General features: G+C 44.6%; 1 pseudogene; it reads right to left on the bottom strand.

The window, feature by feature from the left end:
• Nucleotides 1–1,795: 1,795 nt before the first annotated feature.
• LOC120891881 (hexokinase-2-like) lies at nucleotides 1,796–20,635 on the bottom strand (annotated as a pseudogene).
• Nucleotides 20,636–20,915: the final 280 nt, after the last annotated feature.

Below are 20,915 nucleotides of genomic sequence, written 5' to 3'. Positions count from 1 at the left end.
AAAAAAATGCACACAGAGGCTGGGGATGTAATTCAGTGATAGAGCATTTGCATAGCATTTGCAAGGCCCTGGGTGCCATCCCCCCAGCATCACAAACAAACAAACATAAAATTAAAAAGCATCAAAGCAATATATGCTTCATAAAAACACATACAAAATAAGTTTCACATGGAGCACAATGGTTGGCATTTGGAAGTGGAGAATATTAATTAAAAAAGAGAGTGAGGATGAAAGGAAACAAGAAAATTAAAAAGCAAGAAAAGTTTGTGCAATGATGAGAAATTACCCTGAAAGGATATAGCAGTGGCCTTCTGCTCCTGGAGGCCCAAGCTGTAAGAAAACAAAGCAACCAAGAAAGAAAAAGTTGTATGGTCTTGGTTGAATCTAGAAAAGATATTTCTAAGATGTGAGTAGGTGGTGTACGGACCTTATACTTGTTGGAAGGGAATAATTTCCCCATGGTGAGGGATGGAGCATGAGCATGGAGAATCCAGGGCTCTGAGATCCTCTCATGCAGGAATTGATCTTAAGAAATTTAGAAAATTATATGCTAAACATCCTGTCTAGTACTAGGATTTGGGGAGAATTAAGGGTCTATGCCACTCCAAACCCACACCCCACAAGGGAAATGACAGAGAAGCTCTTCTGAGGCTTTAAGGGAACCCACAGAGACCCAAGGGCAGGTACCAACATTGCACTGAGTAGCCAGGCTAGGAATGGCAGATAAGGCCAAGCCTCCCAGATGCCCAGAGGGGTGGGAAACCTGTGGGGAGCTGCTGAGGAGGGGGCTGCCTGCCTTTACCACAACAAATCATTGAGGCAGAGGGGAGACTCAGGGAAATCCACTACACCTGCTGTCATATAGTATTGTATTTAACAACAATAGGATCATAATATAGTCATATCTCTGAGCATCATGGAGGATTGATTTCAGGACTCACCAAAGATACTAAAATTCATGAATGCTTAAATCCATTATATAAAATGGTATAGTATTTGCATATAACCTCCACATATCTTCCCATACAGGAGAACGTAAATGTCTAGGAAAGTTGAAATACTTAATATAATATAAATAGTTGTTATATGTATTGTTCCAGGAATGATAAGAGCTTACATGTGCAAACATCAAGGCCTAAGTACATTTTCAATTCTCAATCCATTGGATCCCAGGATGCAGCTCCCTCAGAGGGCAACTGTTCAGGTTCTAACACACTGGGGGCATGAAGCAGCATCCTCTGAACATTGTCTTTGTTATTAAATATTCTTCTATAATGCCTATAATATTTTTTGATAACTCCATATAATGGTCTAATCAAAGATCATAATGTAGGGCACATGCCAGTTACTTTGCTAATTGCTGGGGTCCAAGTCATCCCACCACCCTGCTCTTTATCCCATTTCCCAGGCTCCCTTTACCAACTAGGTTCAGCCATCAAGAAACACTGCAGAACACTAAAAGGTGGGAGGGAGAGAAACCCTGGTAACTCTACATTCCCCACCCAGTTTTGTGGTTCCAGTTACTGCCTCTTCACTCCCTCTGACCCCAGCTTTTGCACTCTGATCTAGGCAGCAGGATAGAAGCACCTTTTCCTTTTTTTTTTTTTTTTTTTTGGTTTCAGGGATTACATCCAGGGGTGCTTAACCACTGAACCATATCTGCAGTCCTTTTTGTATTTTATTTAGAGACAGGGTCTCACTGAGTTATTCAGGGACTTGCTAAATTGTTGAGGCTGCCTTTGAACTTGCAATCTTCCAGAAGAAGCTTTTTTTTAAGTTGTCAATGGATCTTTATTTTTTATTTGTTTCTATGCAGTGCTGAGAATCAAACCCAATGCCTCACATATGCTAGGTAGGCAAGCGCTCTACCACTGAGCTACTCAGAAGCAACTTTTCTTGATGTCATAATTTCTGGGTTGCTTCTCTGTAGTATCTGGCTTCTCCATTTTCCATCACCTGTTTAATCACATCACTGAATTATAATGTTTGAAAAAACTAGAGACAAGTTTTTACTATCTGGACCCTGAAACAGGGTGAGCCAAACAGTTTATTTTTAGCTATTATAAACCATATAATAGTCAAAACCTTAGTTCCCAATGTGTATTTCCTTAGCACAAATTTCTGGAAAATTATGTAAAACATATATATATCACCTATTTCCCCACTGAACAGGTTCTACCAATTTATACTTTGACCAATTTACCAACTTATACTCCCATGGTCTCAACACTTTGTTTAAAACAATAGAAACTAATTTAAATTTTTCCCTTATCATTGGCTCTATTATTCTCTTAGCCTTGATCTTTTTCCTTTCTCAGTTATTGTCAAGCAATTTTCCACAGAGATGTGGAATTCCAGGAGGAGGGAGGGGTGCTAAGGATTATTATTATTTTTTTAAGTTGTTTGAGAACCAATGGGAATGGTTGTGACCAGTATGAACAGTCCTGGCTTCTGTATCTCAGGAAGGCCAAGACTTGGGCACGAAACTTTACAGTTAATGTAAAAAAAAATCCCAATCCAACAGGGTCCTCTCTGCCAAGGAAAAGCTGAGGGGACTGTGTTTCTAACACAAAAAGATGACTCCTTATAATTTAAAACAGGGAATAGGGGGAAGCAGAGAAGTCCCTTCCGAATTCGGGGGTTCTATCGCTGACAAGCCTCACGGGTGCGACAGGACACGGCAGTGATGAGCGCGGCCCCCTTCCTGCTGCCGTCCTCTGACTCCAGGAAGGACACTTCACATTTAGGGGCCAGGTCCTTCACAGTCTCATGCATGATTTTGGCAAAACTGGAAAAAGGGAGAGAAAGACAAAAGAACAAAGCACTTTAATAATGACAGATTTGTGTGCTCAGAGGTGAGAAGTAATGTTGGCAACACACAAGTAATTAAGAGGAGGAGCACAACAGCTACACTGTGGGTCTATTTATTTGTACCAGAAAATTAAGCCTGGGAGATGCTAATACTCTGTCCAAGTTCAATATCACAGTGTACCCATTTAGCTCTTAGCTCAAGGGAGCTAAGATTTCACTCTAGAAAAAATGCCTTGGAATTCTGGTGAACTGTGCTCTTAAAATGAATCAGTGAAAGAAGTTCAACAGTCCTGTGAGCCACCTATGAGTCTTGCAGAAGTGTGTAACCTCCTCTGCAGGGGAGGACCAAATCCTGTGCATGTGGTTTCTATATATTCCAAGGGTTATTACTTCACATCAGACCTACACTGACTCCAAAATGCCACTGAAGGCAAGAGGGGCAGATGTATAGGGTTTCTGTTAGGACATTACAGAGATCACAGATCATCTTCCTATGGGACTGGAAAAAGAGACAGTCACCATCCAACCCATCCCAATCCAAGATGGTCAGGATGCCCTCTCATCTGTGAAGCTTAGGATGCCCAGTCCCAGGGTCAGGAGCTAGGTTTCCATCCCTGCTACAGTTTGGATCTAAATGTCCCTCATGTAAGAGGTGGGAGGTTTTTAGGTCACTGGGGCTATGCCCTTGGAGGGAATTGTGGGACTCTGGTCTTCCTTTTTCTTTCTTTTCCACTTTCCAGTCACAAGGTGAGCAGTTTGGCTCCACACACACTCCTGCCATCATGTGCTACTTTTCCACAGGCTCCAAAGCAGCAGGGCCAACCAGTCTTGGACTGAAACTTCTGAAACTGTGAGCCAAAATAACCCTTTCCTCTTTATAAGTTGATTATCACATGTATTTTTTGACAGGAAGAGAAAGCTGAATAAAAGTCCCTTTCCCAACCCTCATCTGGAGCCAAGACTCCTATTTTTACAATGAGACTTATCACTGAGGAGAGGGACGTGGATTTTTGGAGGTCCCTCCCCCTCTTTTCACTAATAGTGCAGACTCAAAGAGCCTCTTAGGTCATTAAAATAAATGTGGTGACAGCTCAACTCATTATATCATAATAGCTAAACTATGGAACCAACCTAGGTGCCCTTCAATTGATGAATGAATAAAAAAATGTGATTGATATTAAGAAAATACATATACATATATGAATATTACTCAGTCTTAAAGATAAATGATGGTATTTGCTTGTAAATGGATGGCGCTGGAGAATAAGCTAAGCAAAATAAGTCAATCCCAAAAAACCAAAGGCTGGTGATTTTTCTGATATGTGCATGCTAATTCACAATAAGGGGGTTGGTTATGGGGACAGAAAGAATAGTAGAATGAATCAGACATTACTACTCTATGTACATATATAACTATAAAACCAGTGGGATTCTACATCATGTGCATCCAGAAGGATGAAAAATTATGCTCCAACTATGTGTGATGTATCAAATTGCATTCTACTGTCCTGTATAAATTAAAATAAAAATTGAAAAAAATCAAGTAGCTGCTATGTAGATAGTGTATAATACTGTCCAAATATATTGAAACTATGTTTATAAATAAAAATGTTGATATAAACATTTTGATTTAGGAAAAAAATACACAAATGTATTTGTGGGAGAGGTGGTCACAGTTTAATCCAGGATTCTCCACCCTCACTTCACCCCGCGGGTACTGTGCAGGCTGGGCACTGCTCTACTCCTTTAGCTTTTAGCTTAAAGGCTTTCAGAAGAGAGTATATGGGCTACTTCCTCACTTCAAAATAAATTATACAAATAGACAAGTGAGAGAAGACAGAAGCAAAATGGTAATAAGAAGGGAGAAAGGAGAAGACAAGGGAAACAAGGAATACAGTTGAAAGAAAGGGGAACTTGATATTTCCATATTGAGGGCACAGCAAAGGGCCAGGCAGCAATCCCTTTCAGTGTCACAGGCCATAGGGTCTGTCTGTGTCTACTCCTCATGGGTAGTATGAAAGCGGCCATCGACAGCACATAAACACATGAGTGCCACTCTCTTCCAATAAAACTTGAGTTACATGAGCAATCATGGCTATTGATTGCCAATTCCCTGACTAGATCATAGGGGGAGAATCTTGCTTGAGTTCCAGCATGTTTGCTAGAACATTCACAGCAGCACTGTTTGTAATATGAGTCAAAATCTAGAAATAATCCACATAGTACACACTTGGGAGGCTGAGGCAGGAGTATTGCTCAAGACCCAGCAGTTTGAGACCCTGGACAACATAGCAAGACCCCATCTCCAAAATAAATAAACAAACCATAAATGCTGTGTGAGAAAAGCCAGTCACAGAAGAAGCCATGTGATTCTATTCATGGCAAGTTCAAAAATCATGCTCAATTTCTAGTATATGTTTACTAAACAATATAGATGTGTAACATAGAGACTCGGGGAAAAAAAAGCAAGAGACTGAGTTGGGGCAGCCCTTATTTCTAGCAGAGTAGGGAGAGGGTGCAATTGCAGGGCGGGGTGGGGGGCAACACATGTCCAATACTGAACACAGGCTTGATTCTGGTTCTGATTACTGATCTCCAAATTACAAACATTAAAAACAACTATTTAATAATAATTTTCTATAAAGTTAAAAGGGGAATGGGGACAAAGACAAAGCGATAAAGGTCTGGGGTCAGGAACTCACTGAGGATGTAGAGGGTCCCATCCACACCCACTGTGACTTTGAGGGTGTCCAGCCCACGGTTTTCCTGTATCTTGTCCACAAAGACAGCCATGCCTGAACGACAGAGCTGGGCTGCCCGCCATGCCACCACGGTGCACACCTCCTTGACGATGATGCTGTCGTCACAGGTGCTCTCGAGGCCCAAGTGGTGCAGGATGGCACGGACTTGCAGCAGGGCCAGGCAGTCTCTGGGGTGGAAGGGAGACGGTGAGTGGTCAGTCAAGAGCAGAGAGGGCTGGAGACCCCTCTCTGGTTGGCTCTTTTATCCTGAGAGTGACAGGAAATTTTAAAAGAAGGTCCTCATTCTACTTTGTGCAGGGAAGGTAGAACACTGTCACTACAAAACATATCCAAAACCAAAGGAACTTCATTGTCTACTCATTTGGAAATAATAAAGACAGTGGCCATGCTGGCATGTGGCATTTCTAGCTGTAGAACATGTTTATGTCCCTTCTCTCATTGCTGTCCCTGGGTCTTCAGGAAAAGCATTAACTCACTAGCATTACACTCCTGCTTGATTTCCATTCCCCACACTGGGTAGTCTGCATTCTGCTTGTGTCCTTTTTATGAAATAGATGCACATAAAATTGTAGTGAGAAAATAAACCCTATTTTATAAAGAAAACTATTTTAGAGACCTAGAATCATCTCCTCACCCATCAACTGAGCAGACTCTGTTCACTGGTGCAGATGCCCTTGGGGCCCACTCAGGTCAGTTACCCAGTTCCTGGTCTATGCTTTGAGAGTAACCATAGCATTAATTTTTTAAGGGCTCTGAAATTCACCATTCTAATTTGGAACAGAGTTTTCTGCCATTAGACCAGAGGACAGAGGCTTCAGTCTAACAAGACACAGCATAGCATGATTCTGCCCTGCCTGATGTTTACTTAGTCCTTGATAGAGTGAAGCCTGTCCTCTTTAATCAATCCTCATTGCCTGATTGTTGCAGCCAGCAGTGAAGAAGAATCCCCAAGCCAAGCATGGATGCTTCATCACATTATTTTCCTCTGCACATTTTAATTTACATCCTATAATGGGGTATCTTTCTTGTTCTATTTGACCTAAATATACAACAATATCCCTGTTCATGTCCCCATGCCATGCTCAGCACCATCTTTCATGTGTGAGCCACTAGACTGACTTGTGTGAGCCCTGCTCTGATCTCACTTGAGCTGTGAAATCCTTCAGCTTGTCTGTCCATGAGAAATACATAGGACATGACCGCATCCTCCTCCAAACCCTAAATCAACTCTTACCTCTCAATCTGAGACAAGAACTTTGTTTCAAAGATTCCCCTTGTCTTGAGCTGCTCTGAGATGCGGCCGCAGAAGAGCAGCCCACGCTTGGTGAAATCGATAAGGATGTTACGGACAATCTCGCCCAAGTACATGCCACTGATCAACTTCTCAAACTTGTAATTCATGGAGGTTAAATAGGAAGGTGGTGTGATGTGTTGAGACAGAACGGAAAGTGGAGGACAGCATGGCAGGAAAGGAATGCCACTTAATTCACTTGAGCAGGATTCCTAGTGTCCTCTCACACTGATCCTCCACCTTCAGCAAAACTGAGCATGTGCTGTCTGCTCACACCCTCCCCTCACCCGACCACCATCACCACCACCACTCATGGAACTTTGTGATGCTAGCCCTTGAGCAGTTCTGGCAAGAGAGGGTACTTGATGCTGGATGGCTGGGGGAGGAAGAAAGGATTTGCTCCTGTGTGGGTGCCCCAGCAATGCTGTTTTACCCTGGCAGCAGCAGTGGTCCACTCATCATTTTTCCCTCACAGACTCAGCCCTAGGTTTTGATCCCACCCCCACCTCCGCTTTCCCGAGCCTCGAGGTGGAAGCAGCTTCCTCATGTTTACTAACTCAGAACTTTCTAAGAAACCCATTGTCATCTCAAGATAATAAGCTTCCTTGCAAATGCTATGGTGGAGTCTCCGATAACTTATTGCTGTCCAGTTCTGGAATACAAGGCCCTCACCTAGTTGGGTGCCTACCTCTGTTTGCCCAGGTTGAGCGAAAGATCATCCACAGCCTTGTCAAATTCCGTGCCGAAGTTGTCCAGGCATCCATTGCCCTAAAGCCCCCCCAACTCTATGTTGACGCACATCTGCCCCTCTTCTCCATCCACCAGCTCCATGTTTCACATCTCCTCCATGTAGCAGGCGTTGCTACCCATGCCTGCCAATCACAGGGACACCAGGTCTCACTCAGCTCCAGCCTCCCACCCATCCAAGGCTGTACCCCCCACCCCTGTGGGGAGGATGGTTGATAATGTTACCAACAATGAGGCCAACCTCACAGTGAGGGTCTTCATAGCCACAGGTCATCATAGTTCCAACTGTGTCATTAACCATAGCCACCACGTCCAGGTCAAACTCCTAAGAAGGCAGAAGCAGATGCCTAGTCCACAAGTGAACCCCAACATTCTCCCTTCAGACATTTGCAAGGACACTTACACGTATATAAAATACATCTCAAATGCTGTGACTCACTCCTTATTTCATGCTAGGCTCGCTCAAGGCTTGCATGAAGACTTCCTTATTGTGCTGCTATTAAGATTGCCACTTCCCTGCTCACTTTATCTGCTCTCCTTGTCCAACTTCATTTATCTTAGCCCTTAATAACAGTTGCCATTGGATTATGGGTTTATGTTTGAGAACAAACGTTCTTTTTTGTTTTGTTTTGTTTTGTTTTGCTGTCATTCCTGAATCCCCACACCCAGAACAGAGCTTTATGCACAGTGGACACTCAACCATTGCTGAGCTGAGTGATTACATCAATTTTCCTGCCAGCCAAAGCAACTGCACTCAATGTTGGCCCTCACAGATCACTTCAAGCATCAAGGAATCAATGCATGGGGTCTCCTTTACCTCTCGCCTGTGGATCACTTCCTTCAGCAGGGTGACCATGTTCTCACCCTCGCATCCAGATGCCTTGAAGCCTTTGGTCCACTTAAGGAGGATACTCTAAAAAGCACAGAGAAGACCTCAGAGAAGGGCTGCTGGGTCATTTCTGGGCTCTCAATCTTTTAAACTAGACAGATTCCCTGGAGTAACTAGCCATCTCACCTACCAGTGATCCTCAATCTAAGGTTGTTCCTAAGGTTGCTGCTTGGATTTACTGAGTACTTTCTGTACACCAATGCTGGTGCATGATATATGCTACACCATTTAATCCCCACAGCCATCTTTGGAGAACATTTATTATGATCACACCCACCTTTTACAGGTAACCCAGGCACCCAGGTGACTTGCCTAGGCCTAGTTTGAAGCTAAAAGCAGGACTCACCTCCAGACCTGCTGACTCCAATTAATGGCTCATAAGCACTGTGCAAATGTCCCAGTACATGTTTCCTTTACTGGGCAAAGCAGTTTTGCCCTGTACCTGTCCTTCACTTAAATCAGAAGGGTCAGTACATCTCTTAATTTTTCATACTTCTGTATCCAGTGAACGAGTACCTGGACACAGCTGGGGAAGTGTCTAGGCCTCACATTTCTTAGTGAGAAAGCTCTCTAAGGCTTCTCAGAGTCCTCTGTGGGCCCATCTTTAATGTGGCCCTTGACCATGTCACAGGGCCATCTGGAAGTAAATGCCCGGTGGCTTTGCACGTGGGAGAAATCTTTGTTCACTGGAGCCCTCTGTGCTGCCGAACACCAGGAACCAGTGTCAGCAGTCCCAGATCCATTTCCCAAGAGGCTGGACCCATCAGTGGACTGTGTGCTCACTACCTCCCACTTGCATGGTGTCCCCAGGCCTTGCTTGGTGGTTCATGCCCATCACCTTGGCATCTCATCCACCTGGATGTGTCACACCATGATCAGATCCCAAGAGACTCAGAAGAACAAAGCGCATTCCTGTGGAGCCTTGGTTTACACACTCACATCCAGACAAGGGTGTGCTCACCTCCACCCATCTCTCTCATCTGCACATTAGCTTCATATCTCTGGCAAAAGTTTGACGCGTTAAAATTTATAGAATGTCCAAGTAATATCACTTCAGGTAATCCTTATAAAAAGACACCAACAGGCCCCAACAGCTGGGGAGACTTGCCCAAGGCCAGTGGCGAGTAAGTACAGCCAGAGGCCCTCAGGCCTCCTGAGCACCTGCTAATACCTCATCATCAGGATGACCTCATCAGCTAACAGATAGAATCGTCTTTCCCTTTGTTTGCTGTTCATTTTTATGATCCTAGACATAACATGTGCTCTTTACAGAAAATTGGAACATACAGATTAAGATCCAGCAGGATGACTGTTCTATTCAGATAAACTACTTCTACTCAGATAAAAACAGTTATCATACCCAATACAATATATAAATACATGGTATGAAAAGATAGTGTCTGTTTAAAATAAAATAAAATAAAAATTTGTAGGAAAAGTCTGGAAGGACCTTGTTGGAATGTTATTTTTACTTTTCTATTAATCATTTTTTCTTCTTTTCTATATAATATAGATATTATAATTCTCAAAAATTTAAGAATAAATAAATAAAACCTCTCCCCATCAAGTCATTCTTCTAATTTGCTCCAAGTACTCCTCATCTCCTCCAGGACTGCACTCAGATTATCACCTCACTGCGTCTTCAGAGCTGTAGTATCCCATTGCCATGGTCCAAACAGCAGCTCTTACTTTCCTGAGCTTGCTTCAACAGCCCAGTTTGGAAGCATCTAAGGCAGGAACCATGCCTTTTGCACCTGGAAACTGCATCCACAGCACCATAACCCTGCAGCATGCATGCAAGTTTCTACATGACTGGCTATGTCAGAGAGGAACCACTGTTCAAATAAAAATACTCTAATATCGAAGCCATCAGCCCAGATCCCAGCATTGCCTACTCAGCTGTCCTCCATCTCTTTATGTACTCTTATCCAGAACATCTGGGAACACCAGATCTTCAATTCCTCTTTCATTCATCCAAGGCAAGTTGAACAGGAATGAGAGGCAAAAGTGAGTCTAGAAAGACCAGAGCATCCACATTTACAGGAGACAAAATAAAAATGCCTGAGCCTGTAAAGCCTCAGGAGCAGGAGAGAGAATTTGAGCTCATGGGCTCAAGACATCAGAAAAACAGAATTCAAATAGTGGCTTGGCTACTCCCAAGCTAGATGACCTGGAGCAAGGCACCAAGTACCTAAGTAGACCTTATCTTCTTTACTGAAAATTAGGCATATGAACACTTAACATAGATGGTTGCTGTGAGGATTGAATGAGATAATGCACATGGGAAGCTAAATGTATAATGTGGCATACAAATAAGTGCTTAAAATATGTGAGTTTCATGTTTTGTTTTAGCATCACCATCATCATTCTTCCAAAGAAAGTTGGATCCTAACTAACCCATTTAACCTTCACCAGCCTCAACCAACTTATTCTTATCAATGGGCCCTTACTCCCCAAGGGTCACTAGTGCCCTTCTTTCACTCATTAAGGTCAATAAAGCCCATAGGAGAGCCCTGTGGGAAGGCACTGTTACCTCATCCAAGCTGTTCTGCTGGCAGGGGAAGGAGAAGTTGAAACCCAGAGGCAGAGACACACCCTTCATGCCCATGTGCTCCAGAAAGTTAGTGATGCATTGGATGATGTGGTCAAAGAGCTGTGGGGAGAAGTTGGAGCACTAAGAAAGAGGCCCTGGCCTAGATGGGCTAGCCCCAACAAGACCTCAGTAGGAGCTCAAGGTTTCTATCCAGAAGAAATGAAAGCTCAGGCACAAACCCAGAGAGCAGCCTGGGCCTGGGGCGCACCAACCTTCTCCAGGTCCATGGGTGAACAAGGAAAGTGCTGTCATTGAAAGCAAGAAGCTTCCTGGGCCCTCCTGGAGGCTCCATGCTGCTCATCTCCTCGCCTGTGCCATGCATGACCTCCCGTGGGATGGATTAGATCTTGTTGTGCATCTCTACTCCTCACTGCTTCCCATTTCACACACGCACTAGCAGGACCTGGAAATTGGTTCCTACAAGGTCCAAGGCCGAGAAGTCCCCTTTCTCTGGAAAACAAATCCAAGGAGGTAATGAGCTGGGGTGACAAAGAGTGACAGTTTATGTACCTTCCCCTGACAGGGCCCACTCTACAGCTTCAGCAGCCTCAGGGGGTGATGGAGTGTGAGCTCTATTTAATGATGAAGAAAAAAGATGCCCCAGGATGAGATCTCTGCTGGCTCCTTAGTGACTCTCAAATGAGTCCACATGCTGGGGGCCCAGAAGTCAAAGTGAGCACTGCAGAGCTCTGGGGATGCTGATAGAGTACATTTAAAACTATCTAAATATGCTATTTGTGCCAAATCAAATACCACCTTAGGTTAGATTCCAGACTAGAGAAAGAAAAAGAGAGTGTAATTCTTTAAAAGAATTAGAAGGAAAATCTTTTAAAATGAGAAAAACTTCCACCATTAGGCAATTTCAGTGTGCCACAAGCCTCACACACAGTCCCCATCCAACACTTAGGCCATCCTAAGGGATACAGTTCATTCCTTTCTTATGGATGATCAAAATCTGGCTGAGATGGACAACATTACTTATGTAGAATCACATCAGTAGAAAAGGGGAGAAGGATCAAACCCTAGTCTCTGGAATCTATACTAACTGCTACATTGGCCTGCTCAGCAATCATTTTCTCTTATTTGGGAAAAGACCTTGATTTATTAGGTTACAAGACCCACAAGAGGGTTTATAGTGATGTTTTTCTGTAAAGGGACAGACAGGAAACATTTTAAGCTTCATGGACCACATAGTCTCACTGCAAACACTCAACTCTTCCAGGGTAGTGCAAATCAGTCATGAATGCTGTACAGACCAATGGGCATAGCTGTGTGCTGGTAAAACTTTATTCACAAAAACAGGCATAAGCCAAACCTGGCCCAGGTAGTACAGTACCCGGACCAAGTGATGGTTGTGAGCAGGGGCTCTGGTACCTAAATTCCTGGATTTGAATCCCAGCTCTGACTTTTGCTAGTAGCGTGAACTTGGGCAAGTTTCTTAACTTCTCAGGCCTCTGTTTTTTGCCACATACAGCAGTTGGTTAATACACAAAAGTAACTACTAATCTTTAATAGCTAACAAATATTAAAGGAATTAATAGGCATTAAGTGTGTTGATACATAGTAGGTACCAGTAAGTACTGTTTGATTTTAGCTGAGGTATGTCTGGTTGACTCTAGTATTATAGTAATATAGCTTCAAAAACAGGTGGCAGTTCAAAAGTCCAAGGCTAATGCTAACGGACCTCCCCAATCATCGATGCTAGGACAAAGGCCTGCCAGGAGAGCATCTCTGCTGCATACCTATGCCATCGGGGGTATCACACACGTAGGTGGGCAGCATCTTCACAGGGGAGATGGAGTGTGTCTCCTTGTTCATACCTCACTCCATTTGAAGCTCCATCCTCCTCTTGACCTCCAGCAACTGCTCATGGCTCAGTTTTAGAGGCTCCAGTGTCTTCTGGTGGGCTCTTTGTTGATCAGCCAGTCGGTAAGCCATCGCAGTCACCATGGCTGCCCCTTTGCTGCTGCCACCCTCAGAGCCGAGGAAGTGAATGACACAGTCAGGCAACAGCCGACTTACAGCCTTGTGAAGACGCTTGGCAAAACTGTAGCCGCCCAGGTGAGATAAGAGACAGGTGTCCACAGTTAAGGTCAGTGGTATAAATGGTTGCACAATGGCTCACTGCTTCAGCCCAAAAGTTGGGCCTGAAAGAGCAGAGGCTGCCCTCAGCCTTCTCCCTCCACATTTTCCCATGTTAGGAATCCCTGTATAAAACCTCAGATGACCGCCCTGGTGGGGTTTATCCCCCACTGAAAGGAAAGGACACTTCTTGCAAAACACTGTTCCCTATGTGCAGTCACAAAAAATCTCCTCTGCCCAGGAGATTGCAATCAGCCTCTGCAGTCTAATAGAATCAGGTGGCTCTAACATTACCCATTTTTCATGTTCCATAACTCATTTTATTTGAAGATGTAACTTCTTCTGCACTCTCACCTCTCTTTTGCCAATTTCTTCCAACCATCTCAAGGTATCTGAATAGCTAAAGATAACATGTTATGTTTGGCAAGAAACTCTCCAGGTGATGACTGCTTTGAGGTATCGCTCTGGTACTCCAAGTGTGGTCCATGAGCCAACTGCCTCATTGGAGGCTGTGAGATGCAGAATCTCAGGCTCACCTCAGACCTTCTGAACCAGAATCTGCCTCTTAAGATCCCCATGTGATTCATGTGCACATTAACTAAAGTTTGGGAGGCACTGAGCTAGGAGATTAGGGGACCTCAGAGCTGAGACCTTCCACAGTGACCAGCTCAGTTAATTATGCCATATTGACCTGGCACTCATGTTAGGAGAAATTAAATGAGTGCAACAAGAGGCATCTTCCAGGTCCCAACTGAAACTTGAATATCTGGATATATATAACCCAAGGGATCAAAACATGCAGCATGGCATCAATTCAATACCCAAATCAGAGACTGGTAACCCCCAGGACTGAGGTGGTCCCTGGCAGAATACATAGCACATATAAGAACCACCAAGAATCATAAGAGTAAAGAATGAAACTCTGTCTTATAAAGAAGAGGGTGGCCAAGAAGAGTACCCAGCATGCAGGGGAGCTCTGAGTCATCATCAGCCTTCAGAAATCACCTCCACCCACACCAGGAATGACATCCTCCAGTAGCCACTTGCTCCATTGGGAACTATAATTCTACAAAGACCCCCGACACCTTGGGATGAAAAACAGAGCTGCCCAATGGAGTCACCAGGTCCCAGGTACTCTGGGACCTCCTTCACTCCTGGGCCCAACATGCTGACTCACTGAAGGTGTTTCTTGTAGACGGAGCCATCAATCCCAAAGGTGGAGCGCACCCTATCCTCACCCTTGCTCTCCTTGATATGCTGCAGCACAGCAGCCAGGGTGGCTGCACACAGGTTGGTTGAGCGTGTGGACACAATCTGGCAGATCCCTTGAGTGGCCACACAGTCCTCCTGCAATGGATTCAGACCCAGCCACACCATCACCTGGTAGGCCTTCCGGATGCCATCCTTATCGCTGGGAATGAGAAAGATAGTGTGTGTGCACTTGTCTGACCCACTGTGGCCAACAGGAGGAGGGTGTGGGTTGGCAAGGAAGCCCATCAGCTCCAGCAAACCCCATCTATCAGTGAGGACACAATTTCTCTTATGACCTTGCTACCTGTTTGTGAGCAGGGTGGGGACAACAAGGAGGGAATACAATGCAACATCGCCACCTTGAGGTATCTTTCCCAGACATCACATACACACACACACACACACACACACTCTCTCTCTCTCTCTCTCTCTCTCTCTCTCTCTCTCTCTCTCTCTCTCTCTCTCTCTCTCTCACACACACACACACACACTCACTCACACACTCACATACAGTGCTAACCTGGCTCATTTTTCCCCCAATAAGTAAAACCAGTATTTCTTTTCTGTGTGCTAATATGAAGATAAGACCTGGTTCATGGACCTTCTGCACTCTTTTCATTTGCCATTTACTTGTCTTAGGGTAAACAGACAGAATCTCTGCCTCTATAAACAGTCACCTCTAAACATGTGCCAGCTGTGCTGCCCATCTGTTCTCTCTAAAGCAGCCAGAGTTTGTCTGTGTCTGAAGATGGTGGGAAAAGGTAGGTGATTTGACACCATAAGTGCCCTTCTCAGGGGAGCCAAATGCCTCACTAGATTGAGTACTATCATCCCCTTGGGGTGTAGCAAGTTTAGCCACTGTTTAAAGGTTCTACTCAGAACAAAGTCCTTGGAATGCTTTCACTGCTCCTTTTGGCACTGAAATCACCTCCTCTCTCTACCTGGTTCCTCAACTAATAGGACCCCCTCTATTCACATGAGGAAATAGCAAGAATGAAAAACTAGCCCCAGCTATCAGGATACTATGGGCCATCCTCACTCCCACCCCCGGGCTGGACTATGAGTGGGTAAATATATCTGTGGGCATCCAAGCACCTATTTTTCTGTTTTGAAGTAGGGCTCAGGGTAGTCCCTTTTGAGAACTGCTGATAAGAAAAGACATGTCAGAGATTCAGGAGAAGAACAAGGAGATAGATGCAAACAAGTGTTAAGGTGCCCCCGTTAATGCCTCCAGGATTTAACCCAGGGCAACAGCCCAAGTCCCTGCATGCGCAGGCCAACTGTTTCTAGAACCCTGAGTCACTTCATTAGCATCACCCTCAAAATCCACAGGAGCACAGACAAGTAAGTAGAGTGAATTCACAGACCCACCATGGGTAACCTTCAAGACCCTATTGTGGCCAGGTGACATGGAAAATGCCTATAATCCCAGCAGCTTGAGAGCCTGAGGCAGAAGGATCATGATTTCAAACCCAGCCTGAGCAACTTAGTGAGGCTCTAAGCAACTCAGCGAGACCTTATCTCTAAACAAAATATTTTAAAAAGAACTAGGGATGTGGCTCAGTGGTTAAGCACCCCTGAGTTCAATCCCCAGTATCACCCCCCCCAAAAAAAAGGCAATCATGTGGACCTCCTGCTCAAAGAGTCAAAAGCCAATGCCTCATCCATGTTCTCCAAATGCCTCTCCCCATAACCAGACACTCGGTTATGGGGAGAGGCATTGGGACCAGAAACTTACTCTTCAATATCTGAGACATCTTTGGTTTCAAAGCTGCCTGTGGTGAGCAGTTCTGGGCTGAGCTTCCCCTGGAACAGCAGCTCTTCCTTGGCCATCTTCACCAGGATGAGCCTTACCAGCTCCCCCATGTACATCCCACTGATCATCTTCTCAAACCTGCAGGGAAATACAGACCAAAGCAATAATACCCCCCCACCGTCCATGAATGCACAACTTTCCTAGGGAGGCAAGACACAAATATGTGAGATTCAGCATGCTTTAGAGGACAGTATGATTAAGGATTAACTTTTTCAGGTGTGTGTCGACCTGACAGCTGGGGGGCTGCAGGAACTGCGGGATTAGGATTGACCCTCAGGCTGGTGAGTCTTGAACAATGGGAAAAAACAGGACTTAAACAGATGAAACAACCAAGTGTATAGAACATTCTGGACAGACTGAATTTTAGGTAATTTAATTTTGTGTAGGAGAATGTTTTTTAAAATTTATTCTCTCAAAAAAAAAAAAAAGCTTCTTTGAAATAGAATCTCACGTAGAGACCCAATATTTTTTTTCAAGAGGAAAAAAATTCAACCTGATTAAACATAGGCACAAGCCTCTTTAAGGCAATTTGTGGATTCCTGAGAAAATGGTCGGGTGGGGAGACAAGTTGGGGCAGGAAGATAGTGAGGCAAGATTACAAGACCAAATTAGAACAGCTCTCAAAGAGTCTCGGGGTAAACACAATGGAAGTTTCGGAGCAGGCTGGTGATAGAAGAAACATGTTTTAGAAAGGCAGAGATCAGCTCCCAACCTGAGGTAGTTTGGTAATTTAATTTTGCAGCACTAGGTGACACTGTTTTCTTTAGAAGTCTTTCCAGCAACGACTATGTGGCAGAGGAAACTCAATCTCTTTTGGGCAAAGAAGACCCATTTGTCTCTCAGAAAGCCTCTGGGTCTTAGAGAGAGGAGGCTCCTAGGGCTACTGGTACTGTCTAGGACTGGCTTCAGTGACAAGGAGGCCCAGAGCAGGGGTGTGGAAGGGACTTGGACATTACCTACAAAGAGACAACTTAGGCCAAGTTGGAAAGCATTGGAGCTAAGGGACAGGTGGCAGCATTTGTTCCGAGCACAAGGCACATTGAAAATGTCAAAGCACCAACATGGGCACCTGCCTTGGGAGTAACCTGGCTTCAACAGTGAGGATTCCACATCTTCACATGTGAAGTTGGTTGTATAGAAGCTAAGGGAAACACCCCCAGGGCAAGCGGGTCTCTACAGTGTGATGTCATCGCTCATGATTTTGGGGCTACCTCAGCTGACAATTTGAAAGATGACTTCCCAATCTTTTTTTTTAATGGATAAACCAGGAATATGCTGTCAAGACCTGGTGGGGAATTTTGTCTTTTGATACTTCAAAGGGTACAGGGCTCTTTGGAATGACATGGGCATGTCTCATTAATGGAGGCAGGCATTGAGTGAGTGACTTCTCAGCTCATAAACCTCTGGCCACCTATGGCAGACACAACTGGTATGTTCCTAGGTTCAGGTAAATGGACTCACATTTCAACACGTAAAAAAAAAAAAGCTTATGACTTAATGAAACCAAGCTTTGAGGAAGAAAGGACTCCCCAGTAAAGCAAAAGGCTGCCCACCACTGACCTGGTATATAGGGCTAGTTTTCCTTTCTAAATAGAGATCTGTGCGAAAAGACTTCCCAAAACAGCCCCAACACCAAGAAGACCATAGAGATGCTGCATTGCTCAAAATGTTTTGTAACTATGTTTAGTGCTTGTAGCAATCCAGTCTCAACATCTTCAGAGACATTTGGCAAACGTGAGAATGAAATAAGGTTGTGTAAGAGTCAAAAATAACATAAAACCAACTCTGACCTGGCTGGAGTGTAGAAGATTCAGGTCACAAACTGCTGGGGCCTTTTATCCGATCTACTTCGAGATTATGGTTGGGCCACAGACCAGGGGTGGAGCCCAAAAAGGCTTCTGAGAAGCCAGCCTTTCCATAAGCCTTAATCAGTCTGCAACTGAAGCAGGAGGCCCTGGGACTCTGTGGGTTGGCAGTGAGCAGCGATATGATATAGCCTGGTCCTTTGTGGGGTGCAGTGGTTGAGAGCTACTAAGGGGCTTTTAAGAACTAGGATATGGCCTTCCAAAGTGAATGTGTTGAAGGATGATTGGGTTTATCACTCACGCTGGTTTTAGAGCCCTCTCAGCAATTTATATTCCCAAATGTTCCCATAATTGGTGGGTACCTTGGCAAACTTTGGGGGACAAAGTAAGACTATAGAGATGACCTGAAAACAAATGCCCTGTCCCTGAGAAGCCCCAACCTCAGTTCCCAACACACACCCCCAACCCCTCCCCCCAAAGGCCCACTCACAGTTGCTTCCCAGGGTTCAGTGGTCCATCTCTCGGTCAAACTCCGTGCAGATGTCATTGAGCATGCCATCGTCCCCAAAGGCCCCCCACTCCATGTTGATACACATCCGCCCCTCGTCGCCCTCCACAATGTCGATGTGGCACATTTCCTCCATGTAGCAGGCATTGCTGCCAGTGCCTGACCAAAGCAAGGAACTGCTCAAGCACCTCCCTATGCATCCCTCCCCTGCCCCCATCTTCCTATCACGCTACTGTCCAAGGCTGCTCCATATTAGGATCCCTTCCTGCAGACTCCTGGACTACCCAATTTATGATCCAGAACTCTACTACCCCCAGCTCCACAAGCCTTGGCTTGGCCCTCCAAAGAAACTACATTGTTATCTTCAAATATAACCCAGTCTACAGGTCACTCCCTTCTTTTCATCCCACTCCCCCAACTGCACATCCGGCTCTCATACCCAGAGCTCACTCACCCACAATGAGACCAATCTCACAGTCTGGTCATCATAACCACAAGTCATCATGATCCCAACCATGTCATTCACCACAGCCACAATGTCAATATCAAAGTCCTGTATGAATGAAATGGAGGGTTATGACCTTCACCATCACATAAGGGATGGATACAGGATGTGAAGATGGAAAAAGAGCAGCAAGACACACAGCTCAAGTGCAACAGGCTTACTAACCCAACTCAGAGCCAAGGAAGGTGCGAGCTGGAAAGCTAGATCCACACCCAGGTGAACATCGGGCAACTCACTCCCACCCTGCTTGTTCTCATTGTGGAGAACCATTTTCCTGACACCAGCCCTGTGGTCTAGTTTGTAGCCATTACTGCACTAAGAAAAGTCAATCTTGTTGGCTTCTTCTACTTCTCTTTCTTCTCCCTCTCACCTCCCCTCTTCTTCCTTCTCTCTCCCTTTTTCTTTTTCTCTCTCTCCCTCCCACTCATATGACAGAACTTTATCTTGTCCACTCTCGGCCCCATTGTACTGTCATGTCACCATTATGCCAACTTCCTTACTTGAAATGATATGAAGTCTTCTTCAGGACTGAAGGTTTTTTCTTGCACCAAGACTAAGATTACTTTCCACCATGTTAATCTCAAAACCCCAAAGGCATCTGATCATATATAAAATTACTGTGTAATAGCAGAGAAGAAGAATACCTCCCCTTAAGCTCTACAAAAGCTTCTCAGGCTGAGTTTGAGCACAGACTTCAGGGTGAATCCCAAAGGGCCTGCACACCTGAGGTCCCACCAATCCACACTCACCCCTCTCTGCTGGATGGCCTTCCGGATCAGAGCCACCACGTTTTGCCTTTCACACCACTGGACTTGAAGCCCTTGGTCCATGAGACCAGGAAACTCTACTACAAAAAAACTAAGGAATGAATATTGATTTTCTACAATTTAAACACAGGCCACATTTTGGCAGGCATCATTAGTACAGCTCTCTGATGCCCAGCTAAAGTCATGATTGAATTTGTACACTGTCTCCTGACTAGCGGAGGAAAAAGAAACTCAGGATCCTCCCAGGTTCAGAAAAGGAGATCAAATGAGTGATTCCTTCAGGATTTACTACCTCTAAGAAATAGAAGGAGCAAACTTTAGACTTGCCAAAATAAGATATGTATATCCTTGAATCATTAACTCATGAAGCAACCTTCTTCCAAGACCTTTCATCAAAACACTCAGGATCAAAAGAGTTCCTAGCTTTTCATTCCTGTCGCCCTGAGTGGGATTGGGACACTGTGCAATAGGTGTGAAATGCAGAGTAACAAAGAGCACCCACCTCCCCGATACTTTTTCACCCCTCAACACCTCCACACACGCACAGTCACCTGGAGCCCAGAACTCTAAATACTGAATCCTTAGCTATAAAATCCCTCAGTGCTACTGCCGACACCACAGCAACAGATGGCCACCACGGTGTTCTTCCCAGTCCTCCCAGCTCCAGAAGCGAAGCAATGCAGCAAGTCTTCTGAAGAACCCATCTTACTTCATCTACTTTACTCTGGTGGCAGGTGAATGAGAAGGTAAAGCCCAATGGGAGCTTCTTGTCTTTAATTTGGAGCTTATCCATGAAGTTGGCCAGGCATTCAGCACTGTGGTCAAATAGCTAAGGACACATGATACAGGAAGATGAGCAGGCAGAATGGCAAAGAAATTAAGACTTTGGGCTCACAAAGGAATTAGTTGAATTTGTACCAGATCCTCTTACTCTCTGAGTCTTCATTTGTTTTTCATCAAAGAAATGGGAATGGTAACTAGACTGCCCATAAAAAGTTCCCCAAATGATTAAAAGAGTCAGTTCATATAAGGGCTTAATACTAGTTAGTACTCATTAAAAGCTGTCTTCCATTTAGACTATTTATCTA

The sequence above is a fragment of the Ictidomys tridecemlineatus genome, unplaced genomic scaffold (genome assembly GCF_052094955.1).
Source record: "Ictidomys tridecemlineatus isolate mIctTri1 unplaced genomic scaffold, mIctTri1.hap1 Scaffold_42, whole genome shotgun sequence".
NCBI lineage: Eukaryota > Metazoa > Chordata > Mammalia > Rodentia > Sciuridae > Ictidomys > Ictidomys tridecemlineatus.
Note: the sequence above shows the minus strand (reverse complement) of the source record. Positions and strands in the feature narration are given on the sequence as shown.